Source organism: Haematobia irritans, chromosome 3 (genome assembly GCF_050003625.1).
Source record: "Haematobia irritans isolate KBUSLIRL chromosome 3, ASM5000362v1, whole genome shotgun sequence".
NCBI classification, from domain to species: domain Eukaryota; kingdom Metazoa; phylum Arthropoda; class Insecta; order Diptera; family Muscidae; genus Haematobia; species Haematobia irritans.
Genome location: NC_134399.1, coordinates 57,053,055 through 57,070,126, shown reverse-complemented (window position 1 = coordinate 57,070,126; position 17,072 = coordinate 57,053,055). Strand labels below are relative to the sequence as shown.

At 31.6% G+C, this 17,072-nt stretch overlaps 1 pseudogene; it reads left to right on the top strand.

Moving 5' to 3' along the window:
• Positions 1-2,976: 2,976 nt before the first annotated feature.
• On the top strand, positions 2,977-13,906 carry LOC142228913 (uncharacterized; annotated as a pseudogene).
• Positions 13,907-17,072: the final 3,166 nt, after the last annotated feature.

The following is a 17,072-nucleotide window of genomic DNA, read 5'->3' as shown; positions in this document are numbered from 1 at the left end:
CACACTAGATATGCTAGTGTTCTCAAGGCGTCAGATAGCACTCCTAATATGTGCTATAACGGGTCGCTGCCTGATAGGCGAATTTGCAAAAACTATAGGTGCGAAGTATAATGACTATTGTATAAGCTGTCATGACATGGAGGAAAAGGAATCAATTAAACATCTCTTGTGTGAGTGTCCTGCTTTTTGTGTAAGGCGTAAGCGAATTTTAGGAGCATATAGCTTTAGATTACTGGCTGACCTGGAAAACGTTAACTTAAGCAGTTTGTTAATGTTTTTGGAGCAATCTGGTTGGTTCCACAAAAGTAAATAATAGAGAAGGTTCAGTGGTTAAGACTAGAAGTGCCCATATGTAATAGGTACTTTTAGTTAAATGTGGTATCACAATGGACTGAATAGTCTAAGTGAGCCTGAAATTTAATCGGGCTGCCACTTTAACCTAACCTAACCTAACCTATATAGCAACGTTTTCGGCACCCACGAGCCGATTAAACAAACTTTATTTAACAGAACATACATTTAGTTGGGCACTGTGGAGCAATGGTTAGTACGTCCGCCTTGCAATACCAAGGGTCGTGGGTTCGATCCCTGCTTCGACCAAACACCAAAAAGTTTTTTTTTTAATATTTTCCTAGTTTAAAGGAAAAATCATCATCTAAAATGTTATGTTATAAAAATAGTTTTTCCCCCAATTAAAAGAACATGATCACCATCTAAAATGTTGTAATCTTCATGAAATAAACTTTTCGAAAAAGGGCAGTGCTATCTTCGCTTTTCGCGTTGAAATTTTCGCGGATGCTTTATTAAAATAGTACGATTAAAAGCAGATAATTTACTTCAATTGATACGCATTGTCCTTTTTATCTAGGTTTGATTAAAATTTAACAGCAATATATTAATTTTCATTTATAATTTTGATTGAGAAAAAGTAATTGCGAAAATAAAGTGGTTTTCAACTCGAAAACCGAAGCCAAAAAAAAAAAACAAGTTAGAAAAGTCACATTTCTAACTAATTACTTTTTTATTGGCGTTTATCATTTCGTGCAAGAAAATATCAACTATTTATATACACTCTAGTACATTGAAAAAAAAATATATATTGACCTAGTATGAAAGATTATACAACCTAAATTTTAGAACTTCCTATTTAAGAATGTTTAACGCCTTTGCTTCAAATTTTTTCATTGCATTTAGGACAAGAATCTCCGATAAACTCGTATGTCTTTGAAGCAAGGCAAAATCCCCTTCAACTAAAGAAAAACATTTTTGTTTTAAAGAAAAGCCTTTAAATTAAATGAGATATTGAATCTTTGGATTAAAGAAAAAAAATAGGCGGATACTAATTTTAATGATTTTGCATTTTTGGTTTAAAGTTTTTTTCTTGTTTGAAATTCGCAAATTTGTTTTGCTTTAAAGTATCTATAATTCGGATATTTGAACTGATATTTATTTGAAAAGAAATGCCATTGTATCGCAAAAAGGGAATGAAAAATCGATATATGAGATCTGTGTTCTAATCGTAAATTCATAGAGCGTATATTGAAAGCCAGAAAAGGTCTTTATTAGGCTAGGAATCCCAAAATACCATAAACCTTAAGGGAAGATCAAAATCTTTGAATTCAAATAAATTTTTTTTTGTTGAGTATATTGTTCAAATTACTACTTTTTTATTTTAGTTACATGAACTGAAAAGGAGGAAAATATACACAAATGAATCATACAATTTTACCAAATTAGATTTCAGAATTTCCTTAAATTTTAAAGTTTTACCAAAAATGTGTCCATCTTGAAGTAGCAAGAGAAAAAAAGAGAGACATTGTGCTTTCAATTCAAACATGTGTCTTCTTTAAAATAAAGATCAGGTTACTGATCTTAAAGCCGAAACACAATGAAAAAAAGCAGGCATAGGCTTCAGCTTTTTTCTTTGCTTAAAATACGCAACACCCGCTTCATAAATATACACAATCAATTGTAAACAAATTCCGGTTGTGTAAAAAAATTCATTTCATAAATTGCATATGGAGTTTTTGGAAGCAATTTTGCTAATTTTACTATTGGCGCTACTGTGGGAAACTATAGACTCCCTTGAAAGAATGCGCTGTAGACGATTTTGGGTTAGACCGCTTTACCAAACAAGAGACGTTGATGGATTATTTGCCTTGTCTTTCGACCACATATACAATAAGGACCCACACGGACGAAAAAGACTGTTTTTCATATGTTTGGGTGTAAAAATTATATGTTTGGAACTAAAATTTGTTAACACAATATTTTTAAGTGCAAGCATATAATGTTCATAAACTAGCATAACATGTTTGGGACATATATGTTAATACGTTAGAACATATTATGTTTGGCACATAAAATGTTTGTAAATATAAAATACTTAGATGCAAACATATATTAATTTGGAAATAGTCTATAAACATATATGTGTTTAGAAAGAGAGACCTAGAGAGTATGCTGCAAGTAAAATAATGGAAGTAACCAATTGGCGCCTTAAAAATATATCCACACAAAGAAAATTTCATTAAAATTTTTTACTACCAGTGTATGCCCTAAGGTGAAACATAATATGTTTGAACAATACAAACAATTTTTTGTTTGGATCAATCCTGAAAATATATACGCTTGAAGCAAAATGTGTTTGGGGTATATGTTACAGAAGCGATTTTTTTTTGAGGGTGCAGAACAATTCCACATTATGGTGAGGATGACACAAGCTAGTTTTGATGTGCTTTTCAATTTACTGGAAAACGATCTTAAGAAACACTCCAACCGACGACCCATTTCAGCAAAATGCCGTCTTTTTTATCCTTGGTGTAAACTAAGAATAAAATTGATTAAGCTCTTTTAAACCTGTAGAATTATTTTCAGTTATTTGGCTCACGGAGACAGCACCCAATATTTGTCTCTAACATTTAAGATGGGCGCTGCAACTATTCGGAAAATAATAAGAGAAAGTTGTGAAATAATATGGAAAAAATTGTACCAGAAATGTTTGCTTGTCCCTACTTATGAAGATTGGATGAAAATTGCCAAAGAATTTCCCTCACAGCGTGGAAGCAATCGATGGCAAACACGTAAATATTACATGTCCACCGAACTCTGGATCAATGTTTCATAATTATAAAGGTAGATTTTCTTGATACCACAAATATTCTTGACAAATTTACATGGATTGCAATTAAAGCTACAATAAGATTGTATCTACACGCTCACAAAAAATCGCTTCTGTAACATATACTCCCAAACATATTTTGCTTCAAGCATATACATTTTTGGGTATTGCCCAAACATTTATATGTTTGATCTCTTCCAATATATAATATGTTTGAAAGCATATTGGTCTAAACAATATATGTTTGGGTAGTCTAAGTTCCAAACATTTTGTATTTTTGCATCCAAATTCAATAATGTTGTCTTCCAAAAAACAATATGTTATTATATGAACATATAATATGTTTGGAAGCATTTTGAACCCAAAATTATTATATGCTTAAAAAAATTCTCAAAATTTTATTTATTTATTTATATATTTACAATCATAATGAATTATGAAAATAAACAGGTAATATAGGTGCTAACAACATAGGTTTTCGACCTGAATGCTCAAAATTTTGTTTCTGCCCAATTGTATATTCCCCACACATCTTTCTCACTTCCACGAGATTTTTTAGTTCTTAGCACCTTTTTCTGTAATACAAACATTGTAGAAGAAATTATTCAATTGTATGATTTTTTTTAATTTTACCTTTTGCCGGACGGGGATTCGAACAGCGGACCACACAGTTTGTAAGGATCAAAGAAGTAGCTGATCAATTGTCCGAGGAAAAATAAAATGTTAATTTTGTAATAACAAGCCACAACCACCAACTTAATTCAATATCGCTCCCTGTTAAATAGCGCTCCAAGCTACTAAACACATATATGTTTATAGGCTATTTCTAAATTAATATATGTTTGCATCCAAGCATATTATATTTACAAACATTTTATGTCCCAAACATAATATGTTCTAACATATTAACAAACATGTTATGCTAGTTTATGAACATTATATGCTTGCACTCAAAAATATTGTGTTTAAAAATTTGTGTTCCAAACATATAATGTTTATAGCCAAACATATGAAAAACAGTCTTTTTCATCCGTGTACGTATAATTACAATTCAATTACGATTATTTTGTTTGGCTTCTTGCTTGAGATGGTCCCAACCATTTTTTTATTTTGGCTCACTTCATGAATACATTCAATTGTGTTGTTGGATGTTTGTGATGCTACACCGAAAGAATTTTCTTCGTAAAAAGAACGAAAATTTTCGTTAGCAGTACGAAATTTGTCTTTGTTTTACAACCAAAGAAACTTTTCATTAAATGTATGAAATATATTGTGTACTTTTTACGAAGAAAAGTTCTTCCAAATTTTTCGTAGTTTGTAAGAAAAAAATCTTACTTGTTATGAAGAATCTTCGTACTTTTTATGAAACAATTTCGTTCTTTTTATGAAAATGTTTCGTACTTTTTATGAAAATGTTTCGTTCTTTTTATGAAAAACTTTCGTACTTTTTTTAAATTTGTTCGAACTTTTAGAAAAGAAATATAGTCGAAAGTGCATTTGGTTGTAGTAAAAAGTGTGAAAAATGCCTTCACTACTTTACTTCTTATGTTTTTGAATAATTTTTAGTTTTATTGCTTCACTTTTATTCATAGCGCGCTATCACCCAAATGGAAGTAGCATAGACATGCATAAAAAATAGAATAAAGGAATATATTCAAGCACATTATCAGAGGTAGTTTTTTGTCGCGCTCGGAAATTTTACAACTTCAATTAAACTTCTTCAAAAATCATGAAATTTGAAGAAAACTTCGTTAAAAGTACGAAACTTTTACGAAGAAAAATTAATGTAGAATATTTCGTAGACGTTTCGTATATTCGTAAAATGTTCTTCGTAAAATTTACGAAAATGAATGAAAATTTCGTTGTTTTAATGAAGAATTCATGAAGAATAGTTAATGAAGAATTTTTCGTAAAATTAACGAACAGAATTCACAGCCGTTGACATTGGAGGATATGGTTCACAGAGTGATGGCGGTATTTTGAGAAATTCTGAGTTCGGAAGAAGATTGCTTAAAAATCAGCTAAACCTTCCGCAAGACACGCCTTTGGAAAGTGGAGGCATAGATATACCATATTTTTTTGTTGGCGATGCTGCTTTTTCACTCAGGGACAATTTAATGAGACCATAACCAGTATCACTTTTATCTACAGATAGAGAGATGTTTAATATGAGACTTTTCAGAGCTAGGAGAACAATCGAAAATGCCTTTGGTATTATGACGGCACGGTGGATGGTATTACTTGGTCCCTTAAATATTACTCCGCCGTATGCTGAAGATGTCGTAGAAGCAGCTGTAGTTTTCACAACTTTTTGAAAGTCAACGAGGACCAATATCTTCCATTTGATACTTGTAACGAAGGAAATGAAATATAGAAAAACTCGCTGTCGAAAATGAAAACAAGTCATTCCAACAATGCCACCAAAGAATCTTTTAAAATCAGAGATAATTTAAGTATTTATTTTTAGAAATGAACATACCAATTCTTAATTAATTAATTATTGACTCGAATATCGATTTACTTGTTTGGTGAAATTAATATATTATTATTTAATTATTAATAAGTAATAAACTGAATGTTGTAAATATGAAATTTCCTTAACTTGGGTATGATGATGATATATCCCTTTCCGACCTATAGCCGATCCACGTGATAGATTTTCCTAAATTTTTCAATTCTGTTATTTATGTGTACATAGAACATTTTAAATTATTAAGTTTGTTCAGTTTGATCCTGTATCCTGTTTTTTCAGGATACGTACAATTGTTGCAGTCCGGTAAATTCCGGTAGAAGTCCGGACGTAAAAATATCAAAAAACACAAAATAATCACGAAGTTACTGTTTGCATACAATATTTATTCATTCATTGTATATATATATATATATATATATATATATATATATATATATATATATATATATATATATATATATATATATATATATATATATATATATATATATATATATATATATATATATATATATATATATATATATATATATATATATATATATATATATATATATATATATATATATACTTTTATTTTTTTGTGTGATAGCTATTGTCCAGATTTTCAGAATCGTTCACGAATGTTTTATCAAAATTACTTGAAACAAGTTATTGTTCTTGGTTATGTCCAAATAAAACATTAAAAACCAAGATACGATATTACGGTTTGGGTTCCAAATAGTCTTTCAAACAGGACATACACGCAGAGAAGAAACATGATTGTCACAATCATATTCGAAGAGCAAAATAATATGATAGGAGCTATTTTTGCGCGACCATGTAACATTTTAGCCTGCAACCATGTTGGCTCAGTGAACATGGTTCTAAGAAAAATATAATTGTCCTCATCTAAAATGTTATTATATTGATAAAAAGAATTTTGTTTGAATGAAAAGACAATGGTCACGATTTAAAATGTTATGGTATTCATTTAAAATATATTTCTCCTAGTTAAAAGAACACGGTCACAACCTAAAATGTTTTGATCTTTATGAAAAAACTTTTTTCATCGTCGAAAAAAGGACGCCACTTGAGAAAAGAAAACACAAAATTAACTTTATTTGTTTGTTTTTATTTATTTATAAACTACTTCATTGTTTATTTGTATTTATAATGCCGTTTAAGCAAACATCATATTTTCACACACTCTATTTTATTTCAATTTCAACAATAAGTAATTATTCCATATTTACAACGTGCCCATCAAATGTACAAACGCAGACATCATGTAACTGCAAATAAAAATAAATGATCCATATAGCAAAATGCAGAACAAAAAATAGGTACATTTTTTCAATTACTCTTTCCTTTTTTGTGTTCACATAAAACCACGTGCCACTTCTGAATATTATTTATTAACACAAAACACGGTAAATCCGTATTCTCCGTCCACTCCAAGAAATAATCAACACACGACTGACGCGCAAAATGAAAATCGAGTGTACCTGCTCTATGTTTTTATAAAATTCTTTTCGCTGCAAAAAGCTAAAAACTTAAATGATCACGAAAAAATGTAAATGGTCTTTATGGCTATGTAATGGTTCTAGACATGTCTACACTTAACCTATAAAAATACTTTTTTCCCTGTAAAAAAGTAAAAAAAATTGAATGGTCAGGCACATGATTTTCGGCTATAAAAAGGAGGTCCTTTGTCATTGAGCTTAACATGGAATCGGGCAGCACTCAGTGATAAGAGAGAAGTTCACCAATGTGGTATCACAATGGACTGAATAGTCTAAGTGAGCCTGATACATCGGGCTGCCACTATACCTAACCTAACCTAACGCCCAAAAAGTTGAAATATTTTAAACTGTTTTTGATTCTTCGGCTCTAAGCGTACATTTATTGTGTTCAGTCTCATATAGTTACACGTGTTTCAACTTTTTTCAAAGCAAGCGAATGAAGCGGCGTGTTCATTGTGTGTCGGCCTTTATTTATCGAATTCTCATTCCCTTTACTTTAAAATTTTGTTTTTATACCCTGCGCCACACTGTGGAACAGGGTATTATAAGTTAGTGCATATGTTTGTAACACCCAGAAGGAGACGAGATAGACACATGGTGTCTTTGGCAATAATGCTCAGGGTGGGTCCCTGAGTCGATATAATCATGTCCGTCTGTCCGTCCGTCCGTCTGTCTGTGAACACATTTTTGTGATCAAAGTCTAGGTCGCAATTTAAGTCCAATCTCCTTCAAATTTAGCACATGTTCCTAATTTGGGTCAGAACAGAACCCTATTAAAATCGGTTCAGATTTAGATATAGCTCCCATATATATCTTTCGCCCGATATGGACTAATATGGTCCTAAAAGCCAGAGATTTGGCCCAATTTGGTTGAAATTTTGCACAGGGAGTAGATTTAGCATTATAACCATGCGTGCCAAATTTGGTTGAAATCGATTCAGATTTGGATATAGCTCCCATATATATCTTTCGCCCGATATGGACTAATATGGTCCTAGAAGCCAGAGTTTTGGCCCAATTTGTTTAAAATTTTGCACTCGGAGTACAATTAGTAGTGCAGTTAAGTGTGCAAAATTTGATTGAAATCGGTTCAGATTTAGATATAGCTCCCATATATATCTTTCGCCCGATATGGACTAATATGGTCCTAGAAGCCAGAGTTTTGGCCCAATTTGGTTGGAATTTTGCACCTGGAGTAGATTTCGCATTGTAGCTATGCGTGCCAAATTTGATTGAAATCGGTTCAGATTTATATATAGCTCCCATATATAGCTTTCGCCCGATTTACACTCATTTGACCACAGAGGTCAATTTTTTACTCCGATTTAGTTGAAATTTTGCACAGGGAGTAGAATTAGCATTGTAGCTATGCGTGCCCAATTTGGTTGAAATCGGTTCAGATTTAGATATAGCTCCCATATATATGTTTTTCTGATTTCGACAAAAATGGTCAAAATACCAACATTTTCCTTGTAAAATCGCCACTGCTTAGTCGAAAAGTTGTAAAAATGACTCTAATTTTCCTAAACTTCTAGTACATATATATCGAGCGATAAATCATAAATAAACTTTTGAGAAGTTTCCTTAAAATTGCTTCAGATTTAAATGTTTCCCATATTTTTTTACTAACATTGTGCTCCACCCTAGTGCATTAGCCGACTTAAATTTTGAGTCTATAGATTTTGTAGAAGTCTATCAAATTCTTTCCAGATCGAGTGATATTTAACATAAATGTATGTATTTTGGATAAACCTTTATATATAGCCCCCAACACATTTGACGGATGTGATATGGTATCGGAAATTTAGATCTACAAAGTGGTGCAGGGTATAATATAGTCGGCCCCGCCCGACTTTAGACTTTCCTTACTTGTTTTAATTTAATTTTTTTTTTTGAATATTTGAAACTTTTTTTGTTTTGATCCAAAGATTCAATAACTCAGTTTAATTTAAAGATTATTTATCTTTTTCCTTATTTTTATACCCTTCACCACTACTGTGGTACAGGGTATAATAAGTTTGTGCATTTGTATGTAACGCCAAGAAATAGTGGTCATAGACCCATCTTTTAGTATACCGATCGGCTTAGAATTAAATTCTGAGTCGATTTAGCGATGTCCGTCTGTCTGTCCGTCCGTCTATCTGTCCGTCCGTCCGTCCGTCTGTCTGTCTGTCTGTCTGTCCGTCCGTCTGTCTGTATATGTAATTTTGTGCACATAGTACAGCTCGCAATTTAAGTCCAATCGTCCTCAAATTTGGCATAGGGCCGTTTCTTGGGACAGAGACAATCGCTATTGGTTTTGGAAAAAATCGGTTCAGATTTAGATATAGCTGCCATATATATTTATACCCGATTTGGTCATAGTTAGCGTGTTTCACAACCGATTTTCTTCAAATACCGTACATCCAAATATTTTATGAATCTCAAAAATCTTTCAAAATATCAGCCAAATCGGTTCAGATTTAGATATAGCTCCCATATATATCTTTCGTCCGATTTAGACTCATATGACCACAGAGGCCAAATTTTGCACAGAGAGTAGAATTGACATTCTACCAATGCTTGGTAAATTTGATTGAAATCGGTTCAAATTTAGATATAGCTCCCATATATATCTTTCGTCCGATTTGAACTTATATGGCCACAAAAGTCAGAGTTTTGCCGTGATTTGTTTCAAATTTTTTTTCAAGGGGTACGTTTAATAGTATCGTTAAATGTGTCAAATTTTGTTAAAAACGGTTCAGATTTAGAGATAGCTCACATATATATCTTTCGCCCGATTTGGATTTATATGGTCTCAAAAGCCAGAGTTTTGCCTTGACTTACTTCAAATTTTGCACAAGCGGTACTTTTATCTTTCGTCCGATTTGAACTTATATGGCCTCAAAATCCAGGGGTTTGCCGTGATTTGCTTCAAATTTCGCACAAGGAGTACGTTTAGTAGTATCGGTAGTTGTGCCAAATTTAGTTGAAATCGGTTCAGATTTAGATATGGCTCCCATATATCTTCCGTCCGATTTGCACTCATATGACCAGGGGGGCCAAAGTTATACCACCATTTACGTGAAATTCCGCATAGATAGCAGAATTATTATTCTAACTATACATGTCAAATTTAGTCAAAATCGGTTCAGATTATTTATAGCTCCCATATATACGTACACCAGAATTGGGGAAATATGGTAGACTGTTACACATTTTAGACCCATTTTCAATGGAAGTTTCCTACAATTAACTGGATAGCGTTAGCCGATTGAAATTTTAATTCTAGAGATTTTGTAGAAGTAAAAAAATTGTCGCCTTTATATAGCTTCCAGCAAATGTGAAGTAGTTGAGATGGTAACACAAATTTTGGCCTACATAGGGGTGAAGGGTATAATATAGTCGGCCCGCCCGACTTTAGACTTTGCTTACTTGTTTTTAAATCGATTTTGTCCCCTTTAAAGTAATCCACTCATCGAATTTGCAACGTTTAAATTTAAATTAAAATTAATTTTAAAATTTGATTTGCCTTTTTCCCACAGTATAGTTCGTGGAAATTATTATGTCTTAGTTAAAAGTTATCCAACATGACAAAGCTTGTTTCACTTTTTCATGCAATTTAGTTAAATGAACTAAAAACATGAATATAAATCATACACAAATGAAGCATAAAGATAGCTTAAATTGACCTTTCCCACAAAATAGAATTTCCTAAAATTTCTTATAAAAAAAGAATTTTATTTTTTGAATTAAACCATTTTTCCTTCAAAATATAATTTTTTCTTTAAGAAGTGAAAAAATTAATTATGTCTAATAAAATTTGTTGAACTTGGAGAATATAGTTTAGTTAAAAAATTTTAAAATTAACCAACATAGAAAAAAGTGAACTGTTTTAGTGAAGAATGAAGAACCCCGTGCGAAAGTTGAGCTAATTTTTCTTTTTATTTTTGTTTTTAAGATTTCCATAATGCGTTGTTAAAATATCGACAATTTAAAAAAAGGTTGTGAATTTGTAACTACCATTTACGAAATTCTTCCTGCTCATAAAAGCAAAAAATTAATCAAAAGTATGGTAAAATCATCACCATATTAATCACGCTGTAGTTCATTCTTAATATTTTTGAACAGTGCACGAAAATGTTCTTCCTTTAAATTTGTTTGTATGGTCATAGAATTTATACCCACGTTTAGTTCATAACATTATTTGTAAGAACATCAATAACACAGAAAATAATATCACCAAAATATTTCCAATTAAAGAATTAATTGATACAATTAACTGTTTAATCAAAGTAGAAACATTAAGACAATTAAAACAATGATTGAAAATTTTAAAATTTTTAATTAAAAAAATAATTGATACAATTAACTTTTTAATCAAACTCGCAAGTCAGTTAAATAAAGTGATGGACATTTTTTTTAATTTTTAATTAACATAAACAATTTTTTCAAGCAATCAATTGTTAATCAAACTAAAAACATTAAGTCAATTCAGAAAGTAATTGAAAATAATTAAAATAATTAATTAATTAAAAATTGAGTTTTACAATCAACACCCATTACATTTTTAATTAAATCAATTAAAAAATTAATTGAAATTTGCTAATGAAATCAATTAATTTTTTACTCAAGTATTTTTTTGATCATCTTCGTGATTGAAGACATTTCAATTAAAAAATTAATTGGATCAATGATTGAATCAGAAAAAAAATTTTTGTGTGAATCTGAAACCTGCCAAGCAACAACAAAATTTGTTAAGATGGTATTAGGTATTTGTTTATACACACAAAGAAAAATTTTATTAAATTGAGCCAAAACATATTTTACATGAACACAATGAATTTTTTTCGTAAAGGCTATGAAAATGTTTATTAATATTAGGTCATGTGTAGTTATTGCGCAGAACAAACAAAAATGTTAAATTCAGTTATGGAATTTGACACAATTTTAGTGATTTCATAAATTGTATTGTATGAAGTGAGCAGGAAAGAAATCCGTCATTGTTATTTGATATTGATTGATGGGTAATTATAAATTCTCCCAAAATAATAACATTTTGTTTGGCGCTACAGTTTCCTTGAAATATTTTTAATTAGCGTGTGAATACTAAATCGAGTGTGTCTAATGAACCCAGCTCGTAAGGATATACGGGCTAAGGAATGTTGAACAAATGCCAATGCATTTTAAATTTCATATGGAAGAGTTCATAACCATGTCCATCCGCATTTATTTAAACAAATTTTCTTTCATGTGTACTTGTATATACACACATCTATGTAATTTAAAGCTTTTAAATTTTCCTATATGAAAATCTCTTTGATAATTTCTGAACTCTAGTACATTTCATACATACATATGTACAAACTTATTGACCCAGCAGGAAATTTAAGAAATATCGCATTAAAATTTCAGCTTACATACGGTGTTCATCCTTTATCATAATTCTGTGGCTTTTTGAGAATGCAAACTATAAAGAATTTATTCAGATCCTTGATGCAAACTCCCTATAGGTCCAAATTTTGAGCAAAGATTCTAAACTTTCTTTAAATTAAAATTTGTCCTTAATGTTGCGTACATTATGTATCCATATTAGGTCAATAATTTTTTTGTGAGTATTGTGGCATTGTTTTAGACCCACACAAAGTGGCACAAAGTGTTGTGCCACATATTGTATACAGTAATCCCTCGATTTACGTCGCACACAGGGTTAGAATAGCCTGTTTTCTTGGATTAATTAAAAAAACAAAAATTAAATATCGTTAAAATTTTTTGCACACGGTTACAGTATATAAAATTCTACATCACTTGTCGTTAAAATAAATGTCACAAGTGGTCTGGTGTTTTTGTAGTGAAACTTCAAAGTCAAACTTCATAGAAATTTTTGTGCAAAAAAGGCTGAAAAAAGTGAAAACGTTCCCGTTGAAAATTTTATTTATTTTAAAAAGTATTGTAAAAGTTAAACATTTTTCAATGGAACCATCAAGTTCAGGTTATTTTGCAAATACGTCGTTAACATTTGTGTCTCAAATTATGTGTGGAAGTGATTTAGATGTAGTTATTTATATTGAAAATGCCAAAAAAAATAATATTTTTATATTTTAAGTGGATATATAGTTATTATTCGTCAACATTCGTGTCATAATTTGTAGTTTATATTAAAGAGGACATAAATCTGTGTTATATTGCAAAATTTTACGCTGCCCTTTTGTGCTTTTTAGAAGCCATGCATTGTTTAATGCAAGTGTTGCAGCAGTCAAATTAGCTAAAAGTCACATTGATATCGCGACTTGTTTTGTTTGTTGTTGTTGTGTTTTGTTGTTTTTCATGTTACTTTTTCTATTTATTTGTGCTCTTCTTTTCCGTATATTAATGTTGTTATTTTTGTTTCTTTTACCTCCATTTTCATGAAGCTCCGTTACTGTTCCGTTAACTAACGCACTTTTAACCAGTATTATGGACATTGCTGTCATCTTGCCTATATATTCCATATGCCAGTTAAGAACTTAACTGCCGAAGATTTTTCAGTTAAAGTTAACCAGAGAGAATATATTTGCAATTTACTTTCTGTTAACTGGCAGTTAAAGCCAAACGGAGCTACATGAAAGTGGCCGTTAATAATATTCTTTGTTACAATAATATTTTGTTTTTGTTTATTTTAATAATAATCTTTGTTTTGACAAATAGTGATTGCCAGAGGAGGCAATTGATTTAATTGTACCTGCAGCTCCGAACAAGAACTATTTCAGTGATGTTGAAGTTGCTGATGCTGCGGACGATGATAATGATGATGATGACCATGAAAATGATGATGATGTGGATGATTAACTTTAAGATGTATAAAATGCAATGTTTAAGTTCTCATACTGTACTCCTTGCACTATATAAAGGGTGATTTGTTAAGAGCTTGATAACTTTTTTTTTAAAAGAAACGCATAAAATTTGCAAAATCTCATCGGTTCTTTATTTGAAACGTTAGATTGGTCCATGACATTTACTTTTTGAAGATAATTTCATTTAAATGTTGACCGCGGCTGCGTCTTAGGTGGTCCATTCGGAAAGTCCAATTTTGGGCAACTTTTTCGAGCATTTCGGCCGGAATAGCCCGAATTTCTTCGGAAACGTTGTCTTCCAAAGCTGGAATAGTTGCTGGCTTATTTCTGTAGACTTTAGACTTGACGTAGCCCCACAAAAAATAGTCTAAAGGCGTCAAATCGCATGATCTTGGTGGCCAACTTACCGGTCCATTTCTTGAGATGAATTGTTCTCCGAAGTTTTCCCTCAAAATGGCCATAGAATCGCGAGCTGTGTGGCATGTAGCGCCATCTTGTTGAAACCACATGTCAACCAAGTTCAGTTCTTCCATTTTTGGCAACAAAAAGTTTGTTAGCATCGAACGATAGCGATCGCCATTCACCGTAACGTTGCGTCCAATAGCATCTTTGAAAAAATACGGTCCAATGATTCCACCAGCGTACAAACCACACCAAACAGTGCATTTTTCGGGATGCATGGGCAGTTCTTGAACGGCTTCTGGTTGCTCTTCACTCCAAATGCCGCAATTTTGCTTATTTACGTAGCCATTCAACCAGAAATGAGCCTCATCGCTGAACAAAATTTGTCGATAAAAAAGCCGATTTTCTGCCAACTTTTCTAGGGCCCATTCACTGAAAATTCGACGTTGTGGCTCGTTAGTAAGTCTATTCATGATGAAATGTCAAAGCATACTGAGCATCTTTCTCTTTGACACCATGTCTGAAATCCCACGTGATCTGTCAAATACTAATGCATGAAAATCCTAACCTCAAAAGAATCACCCTTTACCTACACTGATATTTGGGATTACTTAATAAAATTATACTCAAATATACTTAGAAAACATTTTTTTAACTTATTTTAATGGTATTAACTGAAAAATAAAGAAAAATTATCCTAACATAGCTTTCCTGATTTGATCCAAGAAAACATGCTACTCTAACCCACTGTGCGTCGTCTATGTTTACATTGTTTCGATTTACGTCGTCAAATTGTTTGTTCCATCAAACTTCGATTTACGTCGTCGACTTTTTGCCCACTTTATCAGAAACGCATCAACGGTGATGACATCGAAACATTTTTTTTCTGAAATTCTTAACGAAATTACTGAATTGCCTTTATTTTTGAAGTTTTTTATTATGTACACGCACATACATACATAAATGGACCTAGGAGTAAGTATGAGCAATTGTTAATTCGGTTTACGTCGTTTCAACTAACATCGTCAAATTCCGGAACCAATCACGACGTAAATCGAGGCATTACTGTATTATGATCTATATTTTGATATATATCTACCGTTTTTAGTTCGTAAGAACATAGGAGGTCAATTGGCAAAGAGACGGACGGACATCAAGGGCTAGGTAAGGTTAGGTATAGTTGCAACCCGTTATTTCAAGCTTACTTAGACTATTCAGTCCATTGTGCAAAATTTCAAGCTAATCAGGGTAAAACTCTGGCGAAAGATATATATCGGAGCTATATCTAATTCTGAACCGATTTCTTCCAAAAAATAGGGTTGTATTCTGACTCAATCCAGAAACTAGCGCCAAACTTGCGCCAAAGTCGATTGGGCTAAAATTGCTACCTGGACTTTGATTATAAAAATGTGTTCACAGACAGACAGACAGACGGACATGGCTACATCGACTCATAGACCCATCCTGAGCAATATTGCCAAAGACACCATATGTCTATCTCGTCTCCTTCGGGGTGTTGCACACATATGCACTAACTTATAACACCCTGTGCCACAGTGTGGCGCCTGGTATAAAAAGAAATATTTTGTAATAGCACAATACAAAAAGCTTTTACAATGTTCACAAAATTGTATGAAAATGAAAGAAACGTATTTCGATGTTGCCATCGTAAACCAGAATCACTATATTTCACTATATGGATATGTTCGGTCAATATTCCCAGAAGGAATACACCATCTATATTTCAAATTAAAGTAACTATCATAAAAAAGTTGTCATTTTAATATTTAATAAACACATCCTTGCAGTAATTATGAAAATATTTTGAAATTATGCAATTGCAAAAGTGGTTATATAAGGTAAAATGACCCATTGTTTATAAAAGTTTACTTACACACAAAAAATTATCACCAACATTTTATCAATTAAACACCTAATTGAATTTGGAAACGGATTCAATAAATATGTTAATTGATTCAATTAATTATTTAATCAAATCCGAATAAAATCCAATTAAAAAAATGAAAAATGAGGAATTTGTTACATTTCCAATTAAAATATTAATTGATTCAATCAATTTGTTAATCAATTCGGAAATAATTTTCAATTACAAACGTGATGATTTAAATGTATGTATTTGGGATATAGCACCGAACACATTTGACGGATGTGATATGGTATCGAAAATTTAAATCTACAAAGTGGTGCAGGGTATAATAAAGTCGGCCCCGCCCGACTTTATACTTTCCTTACTTGTTTAAAATTGTAATTTTTTTCACTCCTAGTTTTCTTAAAACCAAGAGCGGTATGGGGTTGTTGGAAGATTCACCTTGAAGTTGCGAAGTAGCGTTGGCATTAAATTCCAGTTTTGTTTTACATGCCTTTTTCAGTTTGTACCCAAGTAGAGAGCAGTATATCTATCTGATATATAAACTAATGAGCAGGATTATGTAATGGTAAAAAAAGTTCTTTCTTTTGGATTGAAAAATATGCAAAATATCCGAAAATAATAAAAATAATAATAAAAAATTGCAAAGTATCATCAATATAATACCAAATATTACATTGCTTTCCTATTATTTTTGTCTTTGATTGGTTCAAATTTTAATAGACGATTTACATATGTGCAAAGGAATTGTTACTAAAATTAAATTACCGAGCTCCCTAATACACCTTTTTATGCTAAAAGACTACAACTGCAAAGGAAGATTATAAATCTGCAACCTGGAACTAAGAATTGAACTTGATATTCTATGCAG